Source organism: Raphanus sativus, unplaced genomic scaffold, assembly GCF_000801105.2.
Source record: "Raphanus sativus cultivar WK10039 unplaced genomic scaffold, ASM80110v3 Scaffold3193, whole genome shotgun sequence".
Lineage (NCBI taxonomy): Eukaryota > Viridiplantae > Streptophyta > Magnoliopsida > Brassicales > Brassicaceae > Raphanus > Raphanus sativus.
This window is the reverse complement of record NW_026618500.1, coordinates 1201-11972: the sequence shown is the minus strand read 5'-3', so window position 1 is coordinate 11972 and position 10772 is coordinate 1201. Positions and strand designations below refer to the sequence as shown.

Here is a 10772-nt window from a genome sequence, read left to right as displayed (position 1 = left end):
TATCTTACATGGCACTTTGATTGGTGCTAACAATTGAGGTGAATTTGAGACCAAATTTTGTTCTTAAAACAGTGTGTACTTCTTTTAGGAAGGTTTGGGCTCACCAAAACTGGGCAATGATATTAACAGATTTTCACACGGTTCTAACCGTAGTAACCGAATCGAACATACGTTTATGCATTACTTTAATAATGCCAAAACCAATAACAATATATAGCTTTATAATGATCATATATATATATATATATATATGATTCAACCCTACGGGAAGAGTTCGTAGCGTAGGAACCCCCGAGTCGGGGTGTGACTTAGCAAGTCTTGCGTCAACTTGTCGGTTAGCTTCTCCAGTCTTCGTCAACTAATTGGACCATATAAATCCTAAATCAGTTCAATGTTTACGCTTCCTTCTTCCCTTAGTCTCATGCAAACTATTTATCTTTACTGGAGATTATATTTGAGTCATATTATTGACATGACATTAATGTTGCGTCTGCCACCTTAAACCGTGTTAAACAGTAATAACCATTAAATTAGTTCACGTAATTTAGGATATTCGGGGGTTAAGGTGTTTACGACCTGTTGAACGGAATCAGTTCATCTAGTGTCGAATCCAAGTTTTTTTTTTCTGATAAAACCTGAAACGGAAACCTAATTAAAAGAAGGTTTAGATTTGTTGGAGTTTAAAACCCAGAAAACAACAAGCCCCAAAAACTCAAAAAAATACTGAAAATATATTTTCGATAAATCAATTTCAATAATTTATATTATTGTAAGTTACTTTGATATATATATTATATATAATAAATATTTGAAACTAATTTAACTAATATATTTAACTAATAATTATATCAAATATTCGGATACTCATTTGGTTTGGTTTTGTTTAACTTTTTTGTTTGGTATACGTTCAAACTTTGGGTTTCAGATAATAGCCCAAGATTAAATTCTCTATAATGGTTCAAGATTCAACATTCTGTTTTTTATTTTTAACATTGAACATTATCTTTTCTACCTAATAATTCAACAACATTAAACTTTTACACATTGTAACGGTTTTGGTCAATAAAAATAAACATCTTTTTATTAATTAATAATTATTTTTCTGTGTCTAATTTAATAAACATAATCTTTATATAAAAATAGACATTTTTGTATATAACTAAATTTATTAATTTATAGTGAGATGATTGATTTTAAATAATTAGAAAGATACAAGACATGTGATATCAGTGAAATATTTAAATAATTATAGTAAAATATTTGAAACTAATTTGACTAATATATTTAAATAAATAAATTAATTTCAGATATTCGGATACTCGTTCGGTTTTGTTTTTTTTGTTTTGTTTGGTATCGATTCAATTTTTGGGTTTCAGATAATAGCCCAAAATTAAAAACTCTCTATAATGGTTTCAAGATTCAACATTTAATTTTTATTTTTAACATTCAACATTATTCTTCTACCTATAATTCAACAACATTAAACTTTTATACAATACAACGGTTTTGTTCAATAAAAATAAACACCTTATTTTACTAATTAATAATTATTTTCTGTGGTCTAACTTAATAAACATAATCCTTACTTTTAGAGAACTAAAAGTTAGAAACTTTTGTATAAAACTAAAGTTTATTAATTTACTAGATATAAGCCCGTTGAGTTGCAACGGGATTTCTGATATTTTAATTTAATAAAGAACATAAAGTAATAATAATTTATTATAATTATGATTGATTTGCATATGTTGTGTAAGATTTATTTTATAATTAAATTTTTTACATAAGTTCAAGTTAAAATTTTTATTTTATAATCATGATACATAAATGAATTTTAATTTATTTAATAGATAGTTTTTATTCATGATTTTTATTAAATAATTATTATATTTTTGAATTTTATAATTTATTTTTGTTTAATAATTTTTTAAGTTGCTTGGTTCTTCAAAGTTTATAATTAATATGATAGCAATTATGTATTTAAAATGTGACTTGTTCTAATATATCTTCATAATTAAGAGAACATATACTAAGATAATAACCAAAAATAAAAAATTTAGAAAGTAATTATTAATATTATTTAATAGTAATTTTCCATTTTTGAAACCCTAACCAAAAATATAATTTGCAAAAGATTATTTGATAACAATTTTGTTTCTAATATTATGACATGTGTTTTAAATATGTAATGATTAAAAATATATGTACCATGAAAATAAAATAAACGAAATTTGAAAAAACTAATTTTAAAATTATTAATGTTAAAAAAATTAAAATTATTTAATAGTAACTTGAAGAATTTTCCTTTTCAATTAACAGAAAAAAAAACAGATTTGAAAAATAATTTATTTAATACTAATTTTCTTTTATAAAATGTTTAATGAAATCTTATCATAAAATACTATATTGAGCCTAGTTTTTCAAAATTAATAGGTAACATGGTATTGTGACATATGACAATTATATATTAAAAATTTTGATATGAGTTAAACTATCTCATAAATAAATATATACTAAGATAACAAAAATGATTTTGTTGTTAATAGTTTATCATAAATATTATGTAATAGTAATTTCTATTTTATAATTAACCAAAATATAATTGCAAAATAATATTTGATGATATTTTTATTTTAAATATTGTGAAATTTGTTAGAATATTTTTGATTAAAAATATATATACTACGAAACTATAAATTAAATTTTTAAAAATATTTCAAAATTATTAAATATTATATTAATTTTAAAATATTTATTAGTAATTTTAAGATAAGTTCTATTTTAAAAATCCTTTAGAAAATATTTTTAAAATAGTTATTTAATAATAAAATTATTTTTAATTAAAATATTATTTTCTATTTACTCTAGTTTTTAATGCACATTTTTATCCTAAATTTGTTAAAGAAAAGTTATTTACTAAATTATCTATTTCTCTATCTTCTCTTATTTCGTAATTTTCATCTCTTTTGAACATGTTTTTCTAATACATGTTATTAACATAAAACTAAAACTATCAAATATTCATGTTGTTGATATAAGATATTTTATGGAGCAGTGAATACATCATAATTGTTAGGTTTGCAGTTTCTAAAAGTAAATAAAAAAAATTATCAAAAACACTACATTCATATTATCACTTTTCATGTTTACACTAACCATTATTATATTTTCACTTTTAAAAAGGAAAAAAACATTTACAATCCTAGAATTAACATCAACCGAAAAAAAACTAAGGTTAACTAATCTAAACTTAGGATTTAGAGTTGAGAGATGGAGTAATGTTAAGAGTTTAGGTTTAATATTTTTACATATATAAAATTATTATGAAGTCTTTAAGATAATAATTATTTTAAGAAACAACATTTGCATTAATAAACAAATATTTTTATAGAGTGATAACTATTTACTGTACAAACGCCTAATCATTATTGTGGCAATAATTTACGTAGGCTGCATGACAGTTAATGACAAAAGAAATCAACATGAGTTTGTAAGAAGAAAAGAATAGGATAAGGATACAGAACCGTACCTTGTATTTTCTTGAATCAATAATATACTTGGTGATCAAATATGAGGGAGTTTAGTTCTATATATATAATATATGTGTGTGTGTGTGTGTGTGGATAATTGTAATTCCTTGGTTTATGATCTTTTAATTAGAATTTCAATAAAAGAAAAGTAACATTATATAGTCTTTTACATTTTTTGGTCTAAGATTTTTTAGAAAGGATAACTACTATCAAATATTTTTTGACAGTTTTTTATTTTTTTTAAAGTTATTTTTTCTTCATGATGATGATAAAGGAAATTAACATATAAGTATTAATTTTTTTGGTTTAAGATTTTTAAAAAGAAACTACAATTAAATATTTTTTTACATTTTTTCTTTATGGTTTTAGAAAAGGAAAATTAGTGTTAAATATTGTACAAACTGATTTTTGTTTAAACATACATGCACAATCTTAAAATTATAATTATTATGTGTCGCGATTATGTTAATACTAACTTGAAAAAACACGTTCATTGGTCTAAATGATTTTCCAAATAATATAATTACTATCAAATATTTCTTGACAGTTTTTTATTTCTTTACAGTTATTTTTTCTTCATGATTTCAATAAAGGAAATTAACATTAATCAATATTTTTTACAATTTTTTTGGTTTAAGCTTTTTAAAAAGGATAATTACGATTAAATATTTTTACATTTATTTTTTCTTTATGATTTTAGAAAAGGAAAATTATTGTTAAATATTTTACAAATTGATTTTACTTTAAAACACTTGTCACAATCTTAAAATTTTTAATTGACATGTGTCGCGATCGTGTTAATTACTAACTTTGAAGAACCAAACTGTATAATATATAAGAAAATATTTTTTGTTTAGAATTCTGAAAAAAAGGAAAAAATTCTGAAACAATTAATATTAAATGAATTTTAACTATTACATAAGTTTAACTATTAAAAAATACTTACAATTAGATTATTCAAAATTCGTTTTTATTATATAAGTACATATATTTTTAATCATTATATATTTAAACACATGTATAAAATTTAGAAGCAAAATTACTATCAAATAATCTTTTTGCAATTATTTTTTTGTTTAGAATTAAAAAATGGAAAATTACTATTAATAATATTCTATAATAAGGTTTTTAATTATGAGATAGATTAACACATGTCAAAATCTTAAATCTTTTGTTTAGAATTTTAAAAATGGAAAATTAACTATTAATAATATTTATAATAAGTTTTTTAATTATGAGATATATTAACACATGTCACAATCTTAAAGTTTTAATTGCCATGTGTCGCGATCATGTTAATTAGTAACTTTGAAAAACCAAGCTTTATATAATAATATAGATAGATAGATAGATAGATAGATAGATAGATAGATAGATAGATAGATAGATTAGATAGATAGATAGATAGATAGATAGATAGATAGATGATAGTGAGATAATTGATTTTAAATAATAGAAAGATATGAAGACATGTGATATCGATAAATTTCCAACTTTTTGTTCAATATGTTGAAATTTTTCAATATTAAATAATTTACATCATCAAATTTTATTTTTAATATACATTGTGGTGATTCAATTCAACATAACCATTGTAAAATGGTTTAAGATCAATGCACTGAGCTGACAAGACACGTTGTCTCCCCTTTTCTACGCTTTTGTTATTACAGAAACGCAAAGAGGGAGGTCGAACTCATAAACTTAAACTAACATGCATGAAAGAGGGTCACATAGTAAATTCGATTAGGTACAATCTATTTCGTCTCGGTTACATTAAACAGTTTTGATAAGACCCAAGACTCAGACTCGGCGTTGTTATCTTGGCATTCCCGCTTCCTTCTTACATTATTTCGTTCTCTTCGAAAATAGCTTCCTTCTTTTATTATTTTAAACCCTTTGTTAAAAAATATCCATTAAAACCCTAACCTACGTAACAGGACCGGTCCAAAGATTGAGAATTTTTGTTATTACCCTAAGCCAAAATAAATAAAATTATATCTTTACATAGGGAAAATAATAAAACAAATGCATAAATGGAAATTTTAAAGGTCATCGGCCCCTAATCGGTCGCTTACGTGCGTGTGCTCCGGGCCGGGGCGGCCTATGTTAACTATTTATATTTGAAACACAACCAAGTTTAACTATATTTTTTTTTAAAGCAACCTAGTTAACCTGTTGTAACTACCAAACCATACTCTAAAGCAGCATATATACATTATATCTCAGTGTGTCACTGTATCCAGCTATCTCATCCATAATGGATACTGATACTCAAACTAACCATATATTTAAATTTTTTAGGCGATCATCAAAATAAATTCAAATTAAACATTTGATGTTACAAATTTCCAATAATTAACATTCTTAAAATACTTTGGGTTTCGTTGGTGTAAAACTTCAGTCTTTTTCCCTGATTTTTAAACTAAACGAAAGTATTTTTCCAAGAAAAACTAAATGAAAATATACTAAGAGCATCCTCCAAAAGACATTTTATAATTTCAAATATATAAAAAAAAATCTCCAAAAAAAATTCAAAAGCTTTAAATTTGAGATTTTGAGTAGTGAAACTTCGAATTTAGAGTGTCACTACTCAAAATTTCAAATTTCAAGTTTCATATTTTCATTGCATTTTGGGTCATTACATTTACAATTTATATTTGTGATTCTTAAATATTTTATCTTTAAATATTTTAATCCTTCAAAATTTTATAACTCAAAAATATTACAAATTTGCTTTTATAATTTTAACTTTTTACAAATAAAATTAAATAAAAACTTTAATTTTTTTTCCAAAACTGATTTAGATAACAACAATATTAGAAAAAAAAACTTAACAAATGCACTAATTGATCATATATGGAAGTATTACGAAAATAGTTTCATAGAATAATGTAGTATTTTACTTGTAATTTAATATTTAATTATGTATTTCTATGTAAAATATATATTTTATTGTTTCATTTGTTAATTAGTATTTCTATAATATATTTTATATATGTGCTATTTATTTATAAAATTTTATGAATTTAAATTAAATATCATAAATATAAGGACCATGATATAAAACATAATTTTTTGAAGTTAAATTTAAAGTTTGTTTTTGGAAAAGATTAATTTAAAACTTCAAATTTTAAATTTTGCAAACTTAAAAATAAAGTGTATTTTTGGAGATGGTATAGGTAAAAGTAATATTTTTTCTTAGAAAAAAAGATTTAGAGTGGAGAAATCAATGTTAACGAAGGCATTTTTATTCTCCAATGCCGTATGTATTGCTTCCATCCGTGTCAAATCCCTCTCCTATCTCTGCATCTCTATCTTCATTGTTGTGTATATATATGTGGACATTCATATCATAGATTCGCACCTCAAAAACTCAAAAGCAATCAACTTCAAAATGACTTCTCTTTTCTTCTTAGTTTTCCTTTTCTCATCTCTTCTCACACGAAATGTTGATGCCGATCCAAATTACATAGACGCTCTCTCCAAGTCATTGCTCTTCTTCCAAGGTCAGCGGTCCGGTCCCCTCCCAACAGACCAAAAAATATCATGGAGGGGTAACTCCGGCGTTAACGATGGCTCCCTAGCCAATGTACACCCTAATACCACTAAACCTCTTATAACTTTGTCAGTAAAAAAAAAATTGTTAAAGAAAAAAATGAATTGTTTTTCTTAATACAATTTGCAGGTGGATTTAACTGGTGGGTACAACACGAAGGAGACAACGTCAAACACAATTTCCCAATGGCGTTTACCACCACAATGCTTTCATGGAGCACCACTTGAGTACGGCGGCCAGATGGGTCCTGAGCTCCAAAACGCACGTGAGCATCCGTGGGCCACGGATTATCTGCTTAAGTGTGCTACAAAACTCAGGGTCAGCTTTATGTTGGGGTAGGAGATCTTAGTGCTAATCACCCATGCTGGGAACGGCCTGAAGATATGGACACACCTCGTACAGTCTATTCTGTATCCGCTTCTAACCCCGGTTCTGACGTGGCAGCTGAAACCGCAGCAGCTCTGGCTGCAGCTTCTATGGTTTTCAGAGAAGTTGATCCTCAGTACTCGACTTCACTGTTGGCAACATCTAAGATTGTGATGGAGTTTGCCATGGCAGCACCAAGGAAGTCACAGTGATGCCCCTCCTCCGAGGTTCCGTACTTTCTACTACTCCTACTCTGTTTACAAGGTCTGCTTTTCAAAATGTCCCATCTCTTTTTATTGCAACTAAATTTGTTTACTGCTACATATATATATATCAAAATGTAAAAAATTAATGATGATAGGACGAGCTAATGTGGGGTGCGGCCTGGCTGCTGAAAGCAACCGATGACTTGAATTACACAAAACTTCATAGAATCTCTAGGAGGTGGAGAACAGACTGACATCTTCAACTGGAACAACAAATATTCTGGCGCTTATGTTCTTCTTTCACAGGTGTGTCTCTCTGCTAAAAGAAGTTTTTTTTTAATTGTGGGAAGTTCCAATCTCTCATAAGTCCGAACTCAGCCTTTGTAAATTCCTACTAACAAAAAAAATTCACGTTTTGGCAGCGAGCATTAGGTAACAACGACAGCAAACTTTGAACAATACAAGCAAGAAGCTGAGAGTTTCATATGCAAGATCCTCCCAAACACTCCCTCTTCGTCTACCAGTTACACTTCAGGTAAGCAGATCTAAATCGTGATAGGAATCATTCTAAACTTTCTAAAAAACGTTATTTTAAAAATTACAACAGGAGGCTTGATGTACAACTACAAGTTACCTGATAGCAACCTTCAACACGTAACCGCCATAACATTCTTGCTCACACCTACGCCAACTACATGAAGCCACACAACACAGATTCTACTGCGGAAACTCCGATGTCATCGTCCCCGACGTCTTGATAAAGGTATCGAAGCAGCAAGTGGATTACATACTCGGCGAGAATCCCGCCAAGATGTCGTATATTGGTTGGATACGGACCTAGCTTCCCCATGAGAATCCACCACAGAGGGTCTTCTATTCCTTCACAAGCAACACCCCAACTGCACCGAAGGAAACCAATTTTTTATATACTCCAAACCCTAACCCTAACATTCTCACGGGAGCAATCGTAGGGGCCAGATGAGAAGGATGAGTATCTAGATAAGAGAGACGATTACATTCACTCGGAACCTGCTACGTACATTAACGCCCCCTTCGTCGGAAACTTTGGCGTACTTCGCCTCCGGTGGATCGGCTTGAAACCGTCGGCCGAAGCCGGATGTGACAATATGAAATTTATCAAGTAACTAGAGATTGACCCGCCCCAAGAAGGCGGGTATATGTTTTGTTTTTTATTTTTTATCTCATATAATATGTTTGTGTGTTTGTATAATCATATTTTCGTATGATATGCATTTAATAGAATATAAATTTGTAAGTATATTTAAATAAATCAATTTTATAAGCATGTATTTGTGTCATGTACGTTTGGGAAATTATTTTTAATTGTTATTCATAAAGTTTGCAAGATGTGAATATTTTTTGTAGTTCATATACGACAGAAGTTTTAATTTCCCACATTTTTATTTCTAAATTTAAGTAGATGTTTTATAAAAGATATAACAAATTATATAACTTTTTTCTTTAGAAAGGCTAGTATATTTTTTGTTTTAATTTTTTTAAAGAAAATTAATTTTTATATTTGTGTTTTTCAAAACGCACTAAATCATTTTAGAAATTATTTTCAAACGTTATTTCTAAAAGTTGTAACATATTATATTTTCTTAATAGTTACCTAATATAATTAGTTAAGAAATATTGTACCCAAAAAATCTGATCCAAGATCGACCCGAAAATCAAAATCTTACTCGAGTAGACTTCGTTTATATATTTGAACGTTTCTTAAAGTGTTGTATCTGAAAACTAATATCAAACTCAACCCGCAGCGGAAATCGAACAAAATAAAAAAAAGTTTGAAACTATTAATTCTTAGTAATTCTATCAATATATGTATATATGCAAATAGGTTAATATCGTCTTCACTAAAACTTTAAGTAAAACTAAATTAGATAACTATTTTAATCGAATAACATATTTAAAAACCCGTTAAAGTGAATGAGTTTTATAAATATTTATTTCTATTAAAAGTCTACTTAAACCCGATAAACACTATTTTAACATCATCTGTTTTGTTAATTGGTATACTTAACATCTGTGTAAAATATTTAAAATTTGAATAAGTTAATGTATGATTGAAAAACAAATAATTTCTTGATTGAGATGTAAATTATGTTGTAATAGTCTAAATTTAATAAATAGATTAGTAGGTTACTAGTCAAACCAAAAAGAGAAACAAATATATATCTGAAAATGAGGAGGAGTAATATAACAATTGACACAAATGTTAACTATTATTTTTATCATAATAGATAACACCATCGCATTGCCATTTGGTAATGACTTAAAGTAAAAAATAATAATAATATGATATTTCTAAACCGTGGCTGAATATATTTGTTTGGGAAGTGGGTTCCTAAAAAAAAGAACTAAAAGTAGAGGTTGCAAAAGTTTTATTGTAAAAAATAGTTATAGTTACAACTAACGTTGCCAAAAAAAAATTATACAACTTGTTTTATATTTAAATTAAAAAAATAATTGGATATAACCTTACATCAATATGTCACACTTGTGTTTTAATAGAATAGATATATTTTATAAATAATAGCAATTTAAAAATTGATCTCGGTATATTGCCGGTCGAACCCGCCAATCCGCGGGATTCAATTTTGTTTTGGTCAAAAATATGATCCGCAACAACCCGTGAATAAATAATTTGTACCAGCACATGCTCCATTTCATTTTGCGGATATCCGTGGATTATAATTTGTTTTCGAAAATAATTATTTAATTTATTATTATAAAAATATAAAAATATACTTATATAAAAAATATAACTTATAAATTTAATTTTTTTTTAATTACAATATTTTTTAAAAAGTGTTTACTATTCTTTTTTTTATTTTTTTAAATACTTTTTGGATCGGTGGGTACCCGCAATCCAAAATCTACCAACCCACATCAACCCTGAATAAAATACTCATAACCCGCATCCGCAAATCGATTTTTCAAATAGTTGAACCAAATTTATGATTCAACTAATATCAATGGGACATGATCCAAAATTAATAGTATTGATATATAAAGTAACATGTTATATTAATCAAAGAAAATGTTGAAATTTCGAAATAAAATTAAGATTATTGAATAACATTAAGATTA

At 26.6% G+C, this 10772-nt stretch overlaps 1 pseudogene; it reads left to right on the top strand.

Annotated features, from left to right (window-relative positions):
- The first annotated feature begins 6904 nt into the window (after positions 1-6904).
- Positions 6905-8753, top strand: LOC130506398 (endoglucanase 9-like; annotated as a pseudogene).
- Positions 8754-10772: the final 2019 nt, after the last annotated feature.